This window comes from Apium graveolens, chromosome 10 (genome assembly GCF_009905375.1).
Source record: "Apium graveolens cultivar Ventura chromosome 10, ASM990537v1, whole genome shotgun sequence".
Classification (NCBI taxonomy): domain Eukaryota; kingdom Viridiplantae; phylum Streptophyta; class Magnoliopsida; order Apiales; family Apiaceae; genus Apium; species Apium graveolens.
In genome coordinates, this window is record NC_133656.1 from 52,955,251 (window position 1) to 52,976,046 (window position 20,796).

The following is a 20,796-nucleotide window of genomic DNA, read 5'->3' on the forward strand; positions in this document are numbered from 1 at the left end:
GTTCTTGATGTATATTAGTTCATCGGGCAAGATTGATATCAAAATTAACTGGTGTACTCAAAGTTAAATTCATGGACTTGGTTAATTATTAGATAAGTCCCGCGAATTTATAACCAAAGATGGGCCGGTAGAGATGTGGTTATGGTCCATGATGACTACTACATTATGTGTGGCCGTTACAAGTTCCCCAAAGTTTTTTTGTATTTCACTTTGAAGAGATGGAGGCTCCTGAAGTAGTTTTGTGCACAATTTCCACCACTTATGAAGATTTCATAGTTGAAAATGGCAATGCTGGTGGCTTTTTAGGAGATCACTCTCGAGTAGTTGTAGTAGTTGTTCCCAGGTACAAACAGGGTCTTTTGCCCTATGTCTTGGTGTTTTGCAAAAAGGTTTATTTTTGTAATAACCCCAAAAATTTTGGACTTTTTGAAACCCTTATGAATAGTAATTTTGCTGATTATGCTGAATAAGAAAACTTTTCATACCACACTATGTAGGGGTTCTTTTATTGATCTTCTGGGATATTATTAGTACTCTATGTGGTATATAAGTGTATGTAAAGATCGTCATAATCCAAATCTGAACACTTTAATTTTTCCAGAAAATCCACCAGATACCGCAATAATTGAGTATAAGGTAACATGATTAAAATGATTTAAATTCAAGGATTATAAGAGAGGATTATAAGAGGAATATAATGTATTGAGAAAGGTTAAGGGAACCCAAGTAATAAGATCCCGGGTATGATCCCTCAAACGATAAACGAGAACGAAAGTTAAGCGAACCGTATAACAGATCAACGGTCATTAGGCAAGAAATTAGGAGTTAATCAAGGGGTTAGTGGATGATGATGTCATCACACCAACAAGAAGAAGACAAGTGTGGAAGATGACATAAGCATGGTGACTTAAGCAGACAAAAAGGAGGGATTGGTTGGTTGATTGTGAACCATTCATTCTTTACCATGGTAAAAAGTTAATTAAACAAACAAAGTGGATCAACCAAGCCAAAAACAAATCATAACATCAAAAAACACAAAACACTCCATTTCTTCAAGGAAGCTCTCGGCTTTCTCTTCATTTTCAAGGAGAAAAAAATCAAAATCCAAGATCCAAGCATTGTTAAATCATGAGGTAATTATCCAAGGTTCCTTATACATAGATATAGCTATCCCATGAATCTAAGCTTCAATTTACTTCACAATCTCTTCCAATAATTCAAGGAAGAAGATGGTGAATAGTAACTTTCAAAAAAATAACTTTAGTTTTCTTGAATTTTTATAAAAGTTTAAGGTTATACAAGCAAGGATCAAGGTTCTTTTAGGCATTCAAAGCTCTTGTGTTGTGTTAAGAAGCTTCAAGAAGGTATAAAATCCAAACCCTAGCTTTTAGTTTTGAGTATTTAGGAATGGTTATGATTGATATATTATATGTGAAGCATGATGCTTGTTTGTTTAAAGTTTGGTTGAGTTTGTAGAGATTTTGATGGTTGAATCTTGGTTATTAGTTAATGAACCTTAGTATGGTTAGTAGCTTTTGTTGTGATTGAATAAGTTGGATAAAACATGAAGTAATGGACTGATGTGGTGAGGTTTGGAGGGATTTTGGTTGTAATGTTGATTGTGGGTTGAATTGTTGATTGATTGGAGTGGTATAAAAATTGGTAATCGCGTAAACATAGCCGTCGTAATGTCCGATTTACTTTAGACTGTTTTTGTTCTTAACATCAGAACGCTTAAACTCACTGTTAGGTTTTGACCATTGCCATGTTTAGATAGCTCATGTTACGAGCTTCGTTTTGATATGTAGTTCGTTTGAATCCGATGAACGGTTTAGGAGAAATGACCGTTTTAAGTAACGCCGTTTCGCGAACGAACCATTACCCCTCGCCTTACTTTGAAACCTTGCTTAAGGACTTTAAATGACTAATTGGGGTATGAAACAAATATGATAAGTGGATTAGGCAGTTGATAAGGTACTTGCGAAAGAATCGCCTTAAAACTCTTAATGGTTAATTTATTAAAAATGGTGGAGCCGAGGGTACTCGAGCGACTTAAGTAAATCGTTAAGCGCGAAAGCGAACGTTAGAACTCTAAATGGTTAAAGTCTAGTTTCTTCAGCGACCGGGGTTTAATTCCGACTTATGTTGTTGTTCATAGGTTATTGGGCCCACTCTAAGCTTAAGTCTATCCGGGAGCACTCAGGCAAGTTTTCTACCCGTTATACTGTTGTTGTGATGTAAATATATGTATATGCATTATCTAGTGATAAGTGCATGATTGTTATTAGCAAATTTTACGATATATTGGAGCATGCTGATATGGTATATATGCATGTCTGTTTCGTAATCTGGTTATCTATCTGTTGATTTCAATGCTTATAGTTGCATAATACCTATGCTAGAGATAAGCAGTAGTTGCGTATACCCTTAGTATAGGGGACCCAAAGGTGAACATATTTCTAAACCGGGAGTCGATGTTCCCGAGTATATTATATATATATTTATATATATATATGGATATAGTTTTTAGAACTATTGATCGAATAAGGTTTATTCGATAACTTTATTTTATTTAATGAATATTATTTGAATATTCATTCGAGTACTTATGACTCTGTTTATTCTATTTAATGATTATTAATTGGATATTAATTTGAGGATGTATGACTCCGTTTATTTTATTTAATGAATATTATTTATAATATTCATTTGAGGTATTATGACTCCTCTTATTATTTAATAATATTCTTTATTTTATTAAAGAATAATATTTCGATAATCAAACTTATTTTCGATTATTCAAATAAAGATAGTACTTTCGTATAAGTTTATCTTTGGTTATTTAATATTCATTTCAAGTATGAGTTTTAAAACTTCTACTTCGATTATTTTTATAAGGATTATCTTTATGAGAATATTATTTAAATAATAATATTCAGATATTTCTAATATATCGGGACTGATTTATTTTAATAAATCAGCAGTATTCCAAACATTCTTAAAAATGTTTTCGAGTCTTCAAAATGATTTCTAAAAGTTAGGGCGGATCCCAAAACTCATTCTTTTATATTTAAGATCCTCCTTTCGAAGGGGATTTAAATACTCGCTCGAAACCTGGGGGATCCGGCTCTGTGGTGTATTTTACATTCGCAACGTGGTTGCTGTTTTGAGAAAACAATTTGATTACTTGCCCAACGTTCGGGAAGTAAGTCCATCTAATTGAGTCGGCATAAGCGACAGGCCGGGGTACGGTCTATCAAAGTGTAAGTGGCTGGGTGGCAGTCCATCAACGCGTAAGAGGCCGGGTGGCGGTCCAGCCCAAGGTCCTTATGTGGCCAGGGTGATGACCGGTGGGGGATTCATCCATCTACTAGTAGAAAAGGTTACTTATTGGTATCTTTGCCTGATCAGCAAGATATCGGGTTTATGCCAAAATTCTTTCCTTTCCAAATTTATTGGATATTGCAACTCTGTTCATACTTTACATGACAGAGGTTTTCAGGAAACGTATGGGAGATATATATGAATATATATATATATATCAGGACTTAATGAAGTATCTCGTAACTTCATTTCATTCAATAATATTTCAAAGATTGAATCTATTCAAGTCTTATCTTGTAGTCTCATCTGTGTGATGAACTTTTGAAGCTAATTATAACTTGAACGGTGGTAGTTCAAGTAGTATTCGGAAAAGATATAAGTATATTGGAGTATCTTGTAACTTCATCTTTTAAACTTATATCTAGTAAATGATTATCTAGTGCATGTCAAAGATTTTCAGAAAAACGTTGAGACAAGGATAGATATATGAGATCACCTTGCAACGATATTTTTTTATACAGTTATAAACTGGAACTCTGTGTATATAATACATGTCAGAGGATTTAAAAGATTATGAAAAGTATATATGTATATATATACTGAATATTTTGTGACTTGGTCGCATTAAGATATCAGCTTGGTTCATTTCTTTTGACCAAGACTTTCATGAGTACTATGAGAATGCTCATATATTGTTAATCTTTATACATATTATTTTGGTGGGCTTGTTGCTCACCCTTGCTTTCTTCTTTCATCACACAACAACAGATAGAAAAGATGAACAGGACCAAGCTTCCAATTCGCAAGCGGTTAGGAAACGTTCCGCAGTTTTCTGGAAGCGTTGATGTCGATGTAGCTGAGGTAGGAATTACCAATAGGCTAGGCTTTCAACTTTTGATGTACCAGCCTTATGTATCTTTATGAATTGTAATAATGGCAAAGAAATGTAAAATTATTCAGAAACCTTTTTAAGGTGTAACGGTTTATAATTGTGGAATATAAGGACTTGTGATATCTTTGGGTATTCATCTCTGAGACTATAACTTGTGGTGTGTGTGTGTATATAGTGGGGTCACAGTACTCAGTAGCGGGTTGACTGTTAAGATTAAGTATTGATAAGGGAAATGGAACTCGTGACAACCCGAATCCCCGACCCCGGATTTGGGGGTGTTACAGAAATGGTATCAGAGCTAAGCGTTATATACCTCAGAGATGATGTGACGTTAAGATAATAAGTTCACAAAGATAATAAGAACTCTTGCCAAGTTCATAGTCGGGCTACCTAACGTAGTACTGACAGTTAAAACCCTTACGGGCCCTTATAAATATTATGATAGTAACATAGTTCGTTCTCGTATAGGGCAGCGGGGCACCGAACCCTGAGGTTCAGGAGCATCAGCATGAGGATGTTTTATTACGTGTTGGAGATCAAATTGTGAATCCGATAGAGTACCCTAACGAGGGACCGGATGAGATTCATATTGAGAATGTTGCGGTTGAGGATGTTATCCCAGAAGGGATTATTGCTGAGGAGGATCTCGCGGAGGATCCTGACGAGAATGAAGAGAGGACCGCTGAGGAATTGATGACCGTAGTCAGGGCGACTACCAGAGCAAGAATGGCCGTGAGGGTGGCACTAGAGGATGAAGAGTTACGAAGGGCACAAAGGTTAATGAGGGCAGAAGGAGTAGGGCCTTCCACAACACCAATTATACCAGTATCAGACCCTCTTCCCGAGGTTCCTGTAGACATCCATGAGCTTCCACCAATTCCTGTTCCCTCCTCTGTACAGAGCCCAGCACCTATTGAGGAAATGCCACCTTTATCTTATGCACCATTGTCACCTGATACCGTGCTTGGTTATCCATTTGGATCCCCTGGGCCTGCACCACCTGCACCCCATGGACTGCTAGATGCTACCACTCAGGCTTCTCTTATCGCCAATTATTATATGACTTTGGGTGGCCTGTCTGAGGCCCGTAATGCTAGTAGTGATCTGTTGGATCGACTTACTGCACCGAGGATTGAGGGTGGGGTACTTCTGGTAGGATTAGCTTATAGCATGTGGAAAGGATTGAGGCTACCACCCGTGTTACAGCTAGAAGCCATCTTGAGGGTCAGATTGATCCAGCTCTACTTGCAACTATCTTAGACCTCATCACCTCTGTGATGGAGCAGGTTAGGGATGTCGTGCGTGCCCGCATTTCTTGATCCATGGTAGTGTGCAGAGCCAGAGCGATCAGACAAGGGTTTCATGAAGCACCGCTTTTGGAGGATTAGCCTAAATTATGAATGATTAGTTTTAATGACTAGATAATTATCTATGATAGTACTTTTGGGATAGAAGCGATCAGATCAAATAATGTAATTCTTTTTAATGTGTTCAGTTGTTGTACCCTCGAACAAATGGTTATGTATATATTCGTTAATTTCAGTTCAGATCAGTTTGTTTGTGATAAGTTCATATTGATAATTGCACTACAAACACCTAAGAATGTCATGAAGTTTATAGAACTTGAGAATTCATAATTTGCAATCATGCAAGGACAAAACGAGGGAAAGACTTAAGCAAAGTAAGTAAGACAAATATCCAATTCTCAAAATTTTTCCAAGCATATGCCCCCATGATGAATAAGATTAGGGGCAAACCTTGAATGTGATAATCAGGGAAGTCGTAATTAAGATATAAGGAACCCAAAATATAATGAAGTGGAAAATGAGGATTTTAAATTAAAAGATGACCCCAATTATGGGGGGTAGGAAGAAATATTTAGACTGAGAAAACAGAAGTCGAGCAAGATAAGTCGAGCAAGTAGTATTCGAAAAAGATATAAGTATATTGGAGTATCTTGTAACTTCATCTTTTAAACTTATATCTAGTAAATGATTATCTAGTGCATGTCAAAGATTTTCAGAAAAATGTTGAGACAATGATAAATATATGAGATTACCTTGCAACGATATTTTTTTATACAGTTATAAACTGGAACTCTGTGTATATAATACATGTCAGAGGATTTCAAAGATTGTGAAAAGTATATATGTATATATATACTGAATATATTGCGACTTAGTCGCATTAAGATATCAGCTTGGTTCATTTCTTTTGACCAAGACTTTCATGAGTATTATGAGAATGCTCATATATTGTTAATCTTTATACATATTATTTTGGTGGGCTTGTTGCTCACCCTTGCTTTCTTCTTTCATCACACAATAACAGATAGAAAAGATGAACATGACCAAGCTTCCAATTCGCAAGCGGTTAGGAAACATTCCGCAGTTTTCTGGAAGCGTTGATATCGATGTAGCTGAGGTAGGAATTACCAATAGGCTAGGCTTTCAACTTTTGATGTACCATCCTTATGTATCTTTATGAATTATAATAATGGCAAAGAAATGTAAAATTATTCAGAAACCTTTTTAAGGTGTAACGGTTTATAATTGTGGAATATAAGGACTTGTGATATCTTTGGGTATTCATCTCCGAGACTATAACTTGTGGTGTGTGTGTGTGTATAGTGGGGTCACAGTACTCAGTAGTGGGTTGACTGTTAAGATTAAGTATTGATAAGGCAAATGGAACTCGTTACAACCCGAATCCCCGACCCCGGATTTGGGGGTGTTACAATTTTCATTAGGCACTTCTTTTATCCAATGAATATAAGATAGTTGGATCTTTTAAACATATAACTCTGCAAAGATGTTAAACCTAATAAGGCAAGTACACCTCTCCATTTATAAGATAGTTTGATCTTTAAAATATACAAGGTTACAAAGATGTTAAAACTAATGTGCTAAGTACACCTCACTATTTTAATTTCCTTCAAGAAGATTAGTAAGCAGAATTATTATTTAAATAACTAAGATATCTTTTAAAAATAATTTGTTCGTGTAAAAAACTTTCAGTTCTTTCTTAATCATTTATATTCATATATAATTTATTAAATAATAAACTGGTACTGCTATTTATATTTTATTCATGAGCGAATTATGATAATATTCAGTGTCTTAAGAATTTTTAAGTAAATTTTTTCTTTATAAAATAGGTCCGAGTCTCAAGTTTAAATAAAATTTTAATATATGATCAAATTAAATTACTTATATCAAAAGTTATACAAATTGTTAAACATTTGAACTTGATAAAAAAAGACTTCTAATTCAACTACACAACTTTTCATTTTTAATATTGTGACATAAAAGTTATTCAAATATCGTAAATATATTATTCTGAAAATAAAAACACTAATTATTAAATTTTAATACAAATGAAATTACCTCAAAGAGAATACCAGAATATGAGATGGACTAAACTCAAATTATTAAAGTCAATTTTTATTACAATTTTACAAAGTAGAAAAAACTATGCGAAAATATGATTTTAAAATTGTCACTCAAACATTAACTATACTAAATATTTTGAAACTATTACACATGTTTTTTTATATTTGAAAATATCTAGTATCTTATAATTAAAAAATTAAATTTAAATTTTGAGTTGTTGAACAAAAAATGTTACTAATAAATTTATTGTTGATCATTAAATTATATTTTTTTTAAAACTGTTTGATCTATCAATTTAAATAATTAAGATGTTCATTATTAAAGATATCATTCATATAAAAATATGTGAGACGATGACTCGAGTAATATATAATATATAATTAGATGGAGTGAACTTAAAAATTTGTGAAAATTATGCTTTGTTTTAAATTTTTGAATCTCTGTTTAGGCGTATGAACTTTTACTATTTCTCATTTGTATACGCTTTTTTTTAACTTGATCATATTTCCTTCTATAAAAATAACCAAAAACCTCAAATAATGTATTTATTAAATTTGATTTTTAAGATTTTTAAAATGAGATTTTTCTAAATTATTTTAATTAAATTCATAATTCATGTTACGCACGTTCCTATTGATTTAACCAAGTTTTCAGATTTAGTTGTTTGCACTATGAATTACTAAGAAAATTAAGTTCAAAATATGTTAACATTCTATATATTTAATAAAATTTAATAGTTTAAGTATATGGTATTATAGTGAATATATAAAATAATATTTTGGGGAACTTTATTATTGAATCTTTTCTATTAGTATAAATTTTTAATATATTTTATTTAACTTTTTTTCTAAACATATTGAATTTTTACTAAATGTTATGTTATGACATACCTACGCTCCTTTTCTGAAAAAATAACATATCTTATATAAAATACGGCGACGTCGAGTAAGATTGTCAGATATAATTACATCGAGTAAAATTCATGTGAAATAAATTACAAATTCGAGAAATCATTATTTGAGTTACTTTTAACTATCATTTTCATTTATAATATTATTAAACACCTGAGGCTTTGTGCATTGTAGAGTGTAGTTAATTTTTGACTAAAAGTATTGTGACGAAGGTGAATTTTTTAGCAAACGAGTAACAAATATTGTGTAATATGTTTCAATACTGAAATATTTTATTTTTATCTAATGACATTTTCAGTCTTTATGTTCAATCAAATATTATTGTTATTGGCTTAATTATCTTACACTTTACCTTATATGTTTTGAATAATGTTGTCTAATATAATAATATTTAGCCAAATTCAGATTTAAATAATTAAAAATTAGAAAAAATTGTATATTAGCATAAATTTTTAATATATATTATTTTTTTTCTAAATATATCAAATTTTTACTCAATTTCATGTTATGGCATAACAACCCTCAAACAAAATATCCTATATAAAATACGAATACGATACGTCGTCGGTAGGCGATGTCGAGTAAGATTGTTAGATACAATTATATAATAAAATATATGTGAAACAAATTACAAATTTGAGAAAATAATTATCTCATTGACTTTTAACTATCATTTCTATTTATAATTTTATTAAGCACCTCATGCTTTGTATATTACATAGTGCAGTTAATTTTTCGACTTCACGTATTGTGAAGAAGGTGAATTTTTCATCAAATGACTAACAAATATTGTGTAATATGGTTCAAAGCTGAATTTTTTTATTTTTTATCTAATGACATTTCAAGCCTTTATGTTCAACTAAATATTATTTTTATTCGCTTATCTTAAACTCTACTTGATATGCTTGAATAAGGTTGTCTAATATAATTATATTTAAACAAATTTAGATTTAAATAAATTACAAATTAGCAAAAATTACATATTAGTATAAATTTTTAATATAATTTTATTTAACATTTTTCCAAACAGATTGAATTTTTACTAAATTTCATGTTATGGCATACTAACAAGTAAGATTGTTGGATACAATTATATTGACTAAAATTCATGTGAAACAAATTAAAAATTCCATAAAATCATTATTGAGTGATTATTAACCATCATTTTTATTTATAATATTACTAAACACCTCAGGCTTTGTGTATTGCGGAGTATAGTTAATTTTTCGATTATAAGTTAAGTACGGTGAATAAGGTGAATTTTTCAACAAACGACTAACCAATATTATGTAATATGTTTTAAAATTGAAATATTTTTTTTATCTTATGACATTTCCAGCCTTTATGTTCAACCAATTATTATATTATTTTCTTATCTTAAACTTTACCTGATATATTTTGAATAATGTTGTCTCATATAGTTATAATTAGTCAAATTTAGATTTAAACAAATTACACATTACCAAAAATTATGTATTGGTATAAAGTTTTAATATAAATTTATTAAAAATTTCCTAAACATATTAAATTTTTATTAAATTTCATGTTATGGCATATGTTATTCCCTAACAATACAACAAGAATTACAGAAGGGGGTTGAATGTAATTCTGGCTATTTTTCAGATTTTAAAACAGTTCTCACTTAATACATATAGTAGTGTTTGATTTGCTAAGGTGCGAAATTGAAAGGTAATTGAAATCTAAACACCGAGTAATAAAACACAACCTTTAAAACTTTCTGGTGAATTTGAATGTATCCACCAGAGATATATATATCAGTTTGAGAACTCTGTGTAGCTTAAAATGGCTCACAATTGCTTTACATGTAGAGTAAAAAAACTACAGAGAAATTCTTGACAAGTACAGCTTTTTCTATCTCTCTTTAAATTGTGTTTGCTTAGTTGAATGTTCTACTAGCTACACTTGGTTTATATATCACCAAGTTTACATGACAATAAGACAAGATAATAAAACAAAACATATCTAGTCTAACTCCATGCTGCTTCACTACTCTATTCCAGCATCTGTGAATATCTTCACAATTGCGTGGAAATGGTAATGCTTCTTTGTTATCAAATTCCTGCTTAACAGAATTCCACATTCCTTTTGCAAACACCCAACACATGTGACTGTGTTGTCACTGTCAACAACTATTTGAATTTGATCATCCGTCAGGACTATGCTTGTCATCCATCGGGAGCTTTGTTGATCATCCGTCGAGAGTCTTGTAGATCATCCGTCGGGTGTCTATTTGTCACTTGACTCCATTTTACTTATACAAAATTACAAGACATCTCATATTTACAATTAATCAACCTATTCTGCATATCAATCTAGTAGTCAACATGACTTACAAATCCCTAAGCAATCTACTTGACTTATACATGTTATTTGCAGAAATGTGCTACAGTTCTTATTATTACCTAAGATACTCACTCGATGGATGTTAATCTGTTATCCGTCGGGACTGTAAAGTTTATCCTTTGGGACTATATTAGATCATCCGTCGAGTGCTATAAAATACACTAGGTTAAATCTACTAAGGTGTTTTGTTTAGCTTATCATCAAGTTCACAACATATTCCTAACAATCTCCCCCAATTTATGTCTACTGGAATTGTAGCCATAAATTAAGAGAAACTTAATGATAACAAAACAACCTAACAACACAGATTGAAAAGTAGTAGATAAAACTGATAAGTGCTACAATATTTACTGAAAATTGAACAAAGCAAAGTGTACAAAGAGTTGCTCACAATCATTATCAAGGTGCTCCTCTAGTCTGAGCAGATAAATCTATTTCCTTGATTGTCTGGATTTCTTCCCAAGCCTCCTGTTGTTCTCTTCTATTTGATTTTGGAGTTATCTGTGGAATTCAAGTTCATCAGCTTCAGATAAATCCAGCATTTCTTGCATTTCCAAAAGAGTCTCATTGCTAGAGATACTCAGTTGGTCATCCAGTCTGAAGAATCTTCTAACTCCTTATCATCCATAAATTCCATCAGCCAATAAGGCCTCAAATGCACTCTCTTTCCTGTGAAGGGAATAGACAGAGTTTTTGAAAGTGCATCTTTGGCTCTATTACTCCTTAGCTCCTCTATTTTATTTAGGACTATTCTCCTTGCAGTCACATTAAATCCAAAGTTCTTCTTGAAGGATGAATAGACCTTTATCAGTACATATTGGCTTTCTTGAAGAATCTTGTGAAATAGCCATGTGATCTATTTCCCTCCCTTATACTTGAACACTAGCCTTTCATGAAGATGTCTGTAAGCATCAATCCCTCTTACTTCTTCCAATTCTTCCAAGTAGAGGTTTATTTCAGAGAACTCCTTGATGTCATAGATGTATAAGAGATCTCCCTTGTTGACTGTGGGTTGAGATTTGGTTAGGGTCTTAGATCTAAGAGTCACATGCTTCACTTTCTTGATTGCTCTAGTCTTTATTTTCTTTGGCTTGTTGAAGATAGGAAAGTTTAGCTCAGGAATTGGAAAACTTTCCCAGTCTACTGGCTCATCCTTTGGAATTATAGGCTCACCCTGAATATTCCTAGTTGGATCCACCACCTTAAATTCTTCAAATACCACCGAGGGTTTGGATGTCTGAGTTGAAGTTGTAGACTTTTTGGGAATGTAGTCTTCCATTTCCTCATCACTAAAGTCCAATTTTCTTTTGGAGGGGAGCTTGTATCTGAATCTTCTTTTCTTTTGTGGTTCCTATTGCATTTTCTGATCTTGAGGTTCGGCAATCACAGATGGTTATGCAGAAATCTCAGTTGTAGTCTTCACAGCTTGAAGTTTGGCCAAGATAGCAGCTTGCTCCTTCTTTTGTTTGAGCTTCTTAGCATCTAAGGCAGCTTGCTTCTTTTCTTACCTGATTCTTTCCTTTTCTTCCTTTTTAGCTTCTACAAACTGAGGGTGTCCAACCACCACACAGATTTCCTTACCATTTCTGTAGATCTTGGCAATCCTTCTTTTGAGTGCTAAATCAGCTGGATCTTTGAAAAATGCAATTGACCTAGCCAACAGCTTCTTTTCATCTGGCCTAGGTGTCTCATACGCAGTATCCATAGAATTTTTGTCTGAAAACTTTAAGTAGTTTCTTTTAGGCTTCAAGACCAGATTTACCTTTGGAGACTTTATGCAAGAAGTTTGACCCTTTTCAAGATAATTCAAACTCATTTCATTCACAGAAATCTGCTTGACTTGAGAGTGATGATTAAAGATTTTGTCTGGTTTCTGAATTGGCCCAAATTTCTGTTGAATTTCTGCATCTATTTTCCTACATTTTTCTTTTAGTTCCTTCTCAGCTGCTGCTACATCAATCTTTAGCAGTTTGTCATTTGATTCCAGTTTTGCTGGTACCAGATTGATGATGTCAATGCTGTCCATGGTTGGTGTCTTAGTGAAAGCAATTGTTGGCACAATTACTTTGATGACTTGAATGTTGAGCTGTTTCTCCCCCTCAATTGATGAACCTTTCTCCCCCTTTTTGTTAGCATCAAGTTGTTGAGTGGAAGGGAGTTGAGCAGACACCAACTGTTGGAGCAGAGCGGTTCAAAAACTTGCTATAAAATCTTGTTTTACTTCAGAAACTTCTTGCTTTATTTCAGCCACACTTTGACTGTGTTGGAGAGCTTGAATCTTGTGCAGCTGTAGAGCTTCAAGATGTGCTATAAGTAATCTCTTTGTGCTGGCATTTGTGGATGCTTGAATGGCTATTTGGGTGTCATGAATGAGCTTGAATAATGTGGATTGGAGATGTGAGTATGAATATTCTTTAGTTAACAACCAGGAATGAATGTCTGCATCTCCCCCTATGCTCATGTTGTCTTCCTCATCATCCCTACCAGCATCCTCAAAAGAGTCTTCAGCCAGTTCAAAATCACTGCCAGTATTGGATGACATAACAGTGATTGTATCTTTTGCTCTTTGTAGAGAAACAGTTGTGTGCAATAGTTTCAGCATCTTTTCAGCCTCCTCATTGCCCTGTACAGCTAGAGGTTAATAAGTTGTAATAGGATGAGTAAATGTCTCAGCATCTAGGGAGATGAAAATCTATGATAGCTTGATATTTTTGCTGAAATAGTCTCTTTCTTTCTACATCACTGACATTCATTGACTCTCTAGCAATGGTGTCCACCCTTATCACTCCTGTACATGCATTTCTCTCATAATCTCTCTTTTGTTGCATCAAGGGCTCCCCCTGGCTTCCCACCCTCACACCCTCACCTTCACCATCTAAGGTGGACCTTCTCTCACTCACTTTTGCAAGACCTGAAGAAATGGTCTACATTGGTTCACTTATTTTCTCTCTTTTTGCCTGGGAGCAACCCAGCCTCTCACTCAATTCACTCACTTCCCTCAGCCCTAAGAGTGATTGTACTGCCACTAAGTCATCTGCACTTGTGACAAATGTAAGAATTTGAAGTTGTGCAGAGACTCCCGACGGATGAGGAATATCCATCGGGATAGTAGTTTGGCTAGCCGACGGATGACTACTGTTAGGCACATCCGTCAGGATACAATCACTACTCGACGGATGAAGAATATCCACCGGGATAGAAGAAATGAATGAGTTTGGAGTGGAGACTATTGTAGACTCTGTGCAGATTGATGAAAATTTGGGCACAGATGTCTCAATAGACTCAGAAAGAATTGGCAAGTGAGCCAACAAATCATCTAAAAGATGATGCTCACTTGCTTGGATTTTTGGCTTCTTCAATAGAGTTAAAGATGGAGAATTTGGAAGTGATGTATTAATCATGTCTACATCTAGTGAGTGTGTGGGTGAATTTGGTATTTCAGGAGCTTCTATTGTCAATGATTTTGGCTGTGACTCCATATTTATTAGAGTCTCATCAATCTGACTTTGAGATGGTGTAGGGACCGGGTCTTTAGCTCAAGTTTGGACTGTGTGTGTCCCCTATGCATCCCAAGGGTTTTTGATCTTTTCTTTCTAGCATAAGTCTATGGTGAACTTGTGTCCCTAACCCTTTTGGCCTGTGCTCCTGGTTGGGAGCTTGTTTCAATAGTAACATCCTTTTGGGAGGATGAAACTAGAATTGAGCTAATTTCCTTATTAACAACCACAGTTTGTTGGGAAACTGTGGTGTGGCTAGGCTTGGGTACACTAATCTCACCAGCCTTATCCATAGGGTTTCTTTGATTTTCACCATGTCCCTCACCTTGCTCACTCTCCTTCACACTCCCCTCTTTGTGTTTAATATTTTTTACAACTGATTTCTTTTGAAAGAAACCAGAGGGGGCTTTCTTAGCTTTGGATTTTGAAATTTTTGTTTTGGTAGCTTGGATAGGCATCTGTTGGGTCATTGACACAGATGCCATAGCTACACTTGAAGGCAAAGGAATGTGTGAGGTTGGAAGAGTGGAGACAGTGGTGCTTACCTCACTTATCCGAGGTCCCCCTATAATTGGAAAGTAAAAGAGGGGCACCTCTTTGTGGTGACTTGTCCTGTTGAGATCATCAATGACTCTCCTTTCTTGAACCCAACAAATCAGTTTGTTGGTTGGGTTCTCAACAACAATGTTCTCAATAAGATGGTTAGCAAGCATCATAAAGAATCTAGCATAATAGACACTTTTACCTCTTTTATTAAGTTCTCCTAACTTATAACCTAACTCAAAAATGATCATGTCACTGAAATTAAAGAATTTATCAGTAACTAGCATATAAAGCATGATAAGCATAGAAATGTTAACATAATCAAAATTGCTTATTTTACCAGAAAATACTTTGGTAACTACATCACACACATAGCTCCATTCTTTTCTAAGACCTAGCCTCCTAATTTCACTCAACTTAGAGGTGGGGAGAGCATAGCCAATAGAATTAAGCATGTTAACTATATCAGTATCTGTGTGTGGAACAATAATAGTGTTATCCGGAATTCTAAAGCATGCTTTGATAATGTCACTATTAATGCAAAACTGCTTACCTTTAAGAATGAAAGTTATGGTCTTGTCAGTAGAGTTGTACACGACAGTTGTCCATATCTCCTCCACAACTTCACAGTAGATTGTGGGTGATTCCATCTTAACATAACTGATTTTACAGCTCTTCACAAAGTCCATCATTTTGTGAAAGTCTCCAGACTGTGGAATCTCCTTGTTCACAAGAGCTACAAAGTTGTTCTTTTCATAGATAAATCCAGATTGAGACATGATTTTGACTACTAGTGCCATTGTTAGAGAATGAGAAATTTGCAGAGAGAATATTTTCTTTGGAAAAGAAAGGAAGTTAGAGCAATTGATTTGAGAATGATAAAAGAGTTGAATAAAAATGAATTCTGCTTTTATACTATCTCAGAAATAAACTGTCAAAAATAATAAAGTGAAATAAAGTAACCAATCAAAATAGCCCAAAATAGCCGTTTAAAAATAAATAAACTGTAAAAATTATATCACTTATCTGTCGTGTTATACTTACAAACTGTAAGTATACTCGATGGATAATGTTCAGGGATTTAACGGCTAAGATTGAGATAATTCGACGGATGAGAATAAAACAATTATCCGTCGGGTTATAAAATAATCCAGAAAAGTAATTGATTTTTATTAACAAATAATATTCCGACGGATGATCAAACTCGATGGATAGTGAGCATCCGTCGGGATGTAAATTTTGACTTAGCCAAAATTTCATCCAAAACAGAAAAATCAATTAAGTTTCTGGTTGCATTATAACTTGCAAAAATATCTGAAATAATTCAAGAATAATTAAGCATACCTAACTCACTTACCAACCTTGAAAAGGTGGATTCATCAAGTGGCTTGGTAAATATATCTGCAAGCTGCTTTCTACTTGGAACAGAATGAAGTTCCACAGTACCATTCATCACAGGTTCCCTAATAAAGTGGTACTTGATGTCTATGTGCTTTGTTCTTGAATGTTGTACTGGATTTTCAGTGATGGCAATTGCACTTGTTTTATCACAGAAAATGGGAATTCTATCCACTTGTAGACCATAGTCCAACAATTGGTTTTTCATCCACAAAATCTGTGCACAACAACTACCAGCAGCAATATATTCAGCTTCAGCTGTAGAAGTAGAAACTGAATTTTGCTTTTTACTGAACCAGGACACAAACTTGTTCCCTAAAAATTGACAGGTTCATGTTGTAGTTTTTCTGTCTATTTTATAACCTGTATAATCTGTATCTGAATAACCAGTTAGATCATAACCATAATCTCTAGGGTACCAAATGCCAAGTTTTGGTGTTCCCTTGAGATATCTGAAAATTCTCTTAATGGCTACTAAGTGAGATTCTCTAGGATCAACCTAAAATCTAGCATAAATACAAGTAGCAAACATTATATCTGACCTACTAGCTGTTAAGTACAGAAGTGAGCCAACCATGCCCCTATAGCTTGAAATATCCACAGACTTTTCAGTAATGTTTAATTCAAGCTTAGTTGCAGTGGCCATGGGAGTTTTTGCAGATGTGCAATCTATTAGATCAAACTTCTTTCAAAGATCATGAATGTATTTAGTTTAACTAATGAATATCCCATCACTAACTTGCTTAACTTGTAAACCAAGAAAGTAAGTTAGTTCTCCCATCATGCTCATTTCATACTTACTTTGCATCAATTTGGCAAACTTTTTGTAAAGTTTTTCATCTGTAGAGCCAAATATAATATCATCTACATAGATTTGAACAAGTATACTAGAGCCATTAACATTTCTAAAGAATAAAGTTTTATCAACAGTACATATTGTGAAGTGATTTTCCAAAAGAAACTTTGATAAAGTGTCATACCAGGCTCTAGGTGCTTGCTTCAGTCCATAAAGTGCTTTCAAAAGATAGTAGACATATTCTGGAAAATTTGGATCTTCAAAACCAGGAAGTTGACTGACATAGACTTCCTCCTCCAAATCTCCATTTAGAAAGGCACTTTTGACATCCATTTGATAGACTTTAAAATTGGCATGAGCTGCATAGGCTAAGAAAATTCTGATGGCTTCAAGTCTTGCAACAGGAGTAAAAGTTTTATCAAAATCTATTCCTTCTTATTGACAGTAGCCCTTAGCAACCAATCTAGCTTTGTTCCTGACCACTATGCCATTTTCATCCATCTTGTTTCTGAATACCCACTTGGTGTCAATTGGATTCTTTCCTTTAGGTTTGGGTACCAGCTTCCATACCTTGTTCCTTTCAAATTGGTTTAGCTCCTCCTGCATAGCTAAAATCTAATCAGGATCCAACAAAGCTTCTTCTACCTTCTTTGGTTCTTCCTTAGATAGAAAGCTGCTATATAGACATTCTTCTTGAGTTGTTCTCCTTATTTGAACTCTAGAAGATGTATCACCAATGATGATCTCAAAAGGGTGATCTTTAGTCCATTTTCTTTATTGAGGTAGATTAGCTCTAGATGAAGAGGCCTCATTGTTGTCTTGATATGTGCCTGAGTTTTGATTATGAGAAACTCACCCTGAGTTTATGAATCTTTGATTTGAGAAAGGGAAACTTTATGTAGGTGATCTATTCTGACTTTCAGCTTCTCTTAATGTTCCGACGGATGATGCACTTTGTGTCCCGACGGATGAAGCTGATTGTCTCCCGACGGATAAGGCAGATTGTCTCCAGACGGATGAAGCATTTTGTGACTCAACAGATGTTGAATTATGTGCTTCATTAGTTGTAGATTTTTCTGCATTATCCTTATTCACTGTTTCTTGATCACTTTCATCATCACTATCATCACTAACTATCTCTACATTATCAAATTTGAGGCTTTCATGGAAATCTCCATCTTGTAGTCCTTCAATCTTTTTATCATCAAACACAACATGTACTGATTCCATAACAATGTTGTTTCTTAGATTAAAGACTCTATATGCTTTTCCCACAACATATTCAACAAAGATTCCTTCATCTACTTTAGCATCAAACTTCCCTAGTTGATCAGTTTGATTCCTTAAGATATAAGATTTGCAGCCAAAGACATGAAGAAAATTTAGAGTTGGCTTCCTGTTTTTGAACAATTGGTAGGGAGTCATACACTTTGCTTGATTAACCAAAGAGATATTCTGAGTGTAGCAGGCAGTATTCACAGCTTCAGTCCAAAAATATGTTGGTAACTTTGATTCTTCAAGCATTGTCCTTGCAGCTTCAATAAGTGATATGCTCTTCCTTTCCACCACTCCATTTTGTTGTGGAGTTCTTGCTGCAGAAAACTCATGCATAATCCCATTCTCTTCATAAAATGATCTCATCACAGAATTCTTGAACTCAGTTCCATTGTAACTCCTGATTCTTCTTACTTTAAAGTCAGGATGATTGTTGACTTGCTTTATGTGATTAATGGTGATTTCACTAGCTTCATCTTTGGACTTTAAGAAATATGTCGAAGAGAACTTTGAGAAATCATCCACAATTACTAGGAAACATCTTTTTCATGAGATGGACAACACATTGACTGGTCCAAACAAATCCATGTATAATAATTATAAAGGTTCTTCAATTATTGAATCAAGCTTCTTCTTGCATGATGCTTTGATCTGCTTTCCTTTTTGGCAGGCATCACACAATCCATCCTTAGTAAACTCCACTTGAGGAATACCTCTAACCAGTTCTCTCTTGACAAGCTCATTCATGGTCTTGAATTATAGATGGGACATCGTCTTGTGCCATAACCAACTTTCATCTTGACTTGCTTTACTGAGAAGACAAGTGACAGATTCTACATTTGATGAGTTGAAGTCAGCTAGATTCACATTCCCTTTTCTCACTTCAGTGAGAACCACTTTGTTGCTCTTTTTTTTTGTCACAACACAGGCTTCTGAATTAAAGGTTACTGAGTTGCCCTTATCACAAAGCTGGCTGATACACAACAAATTATGCTTGAGACCATCCACTAGGGCAATCTCTTTAATGATGATATTGTCTTTTGAAATCAAGCCATATCCCACGGTATAACCCTTGCTGTCATCTCCAAAAGTAGTACTTGGGACAGCTCTTTCCTTGAACTTAGTGAGCAGGGTAGAATCTCCAGTCATGTGCCTTGAGCAACCACTATCCCGATACCAAAGATTCTTTCTGTTTCCCTGCACACATCAAAATCAAATCAAGTTGATTTTGGTACCCAAGTTTCCTTGGGTCCTGCCTTGTTAGCTTTCTTCTTTGGTTTCTTAGGTTTGATCTCTTTTGACTTGGGGATTTCTGATTCATCCTTAGTCATTTGAGTTGGACCTTTGAAACCAGTCATTAGAACAGAATTATCATGCACATTTTGATTAACAAGAAAAGGCATGTTATTTGCAAACATGTTATTCCAGTAGGGCATGCTAAATGGTATTTGAGGCATACTAAATGCAACATAATAAGGATTAGGTGCAAATGTCATATTAGCAAATTGTGCATTTATATTCTGAGTAGACATAGCATTCATTGGCATGGTAGGCATGGCAGTCATATTGAGAGGTGCAGACATGGGATTAGGCATGACAAGTTTGTAATTAACAGAAAAATGATTGACATTACCACACTTAACACATATTTTTCTTGGTGAATATTTATCAGGTGTGTAGTTGTTATGTTCGTTAATTCCTACTTTCCCATTTCTTTAGTAAGAGACTTAAGTGTAATACACAAATGATATAACTCTGTAGACATGTCATTTATAGCATCATTACACTCAACTTTAGATAAATGTGCAAGGTTTGTAGTAATTACCTGATTACTTGAAGAACTTGTCTCTGTTTTATCAGACTTGGCCATTAGGGCTAGATTGACATAGATGACATCTTCATCTTCATCCAGACCATCTGCAGCCCAGTCATTTTCTTGTGTAATGAAAGCCCTTTCCTTTTGTTTGAGCAACTCAAAGTATTTCTGTTTATAATCCACAGGCTCAAACTTCTTTTTGTTGGAATCTGATTTTCTACACTCACTGGCAAAGTGCCCTGCTAAGCCACATTTGAAACATTTGAATTTTGATTTATCCGCCATGTTTCTATTTGGCTTGGCTGCTCCAAAGTTCTTCTTGAACTTGAGCTTGGCAAATCTTTTGGAAAGAAATGCTAAATGTTCATCAATATCCTCCATGTCATCTTGGCTCAAAGAATCTTCATTTTCAGCTACCAGCCCTTTGCCCTTGTTTTCACAGACCCTTGAAGTTGATTCAACAGCTTCCATCTTCGTCTCCTTCTCTTTTTCTAACTCAGCAACTAGTGCAATGGATCCTCCTTTCTTCTTTCCTCTCTCCATCCTCTCATCTTGCTCTATTTCAAGCTCATAATTCTTCAGGATGCC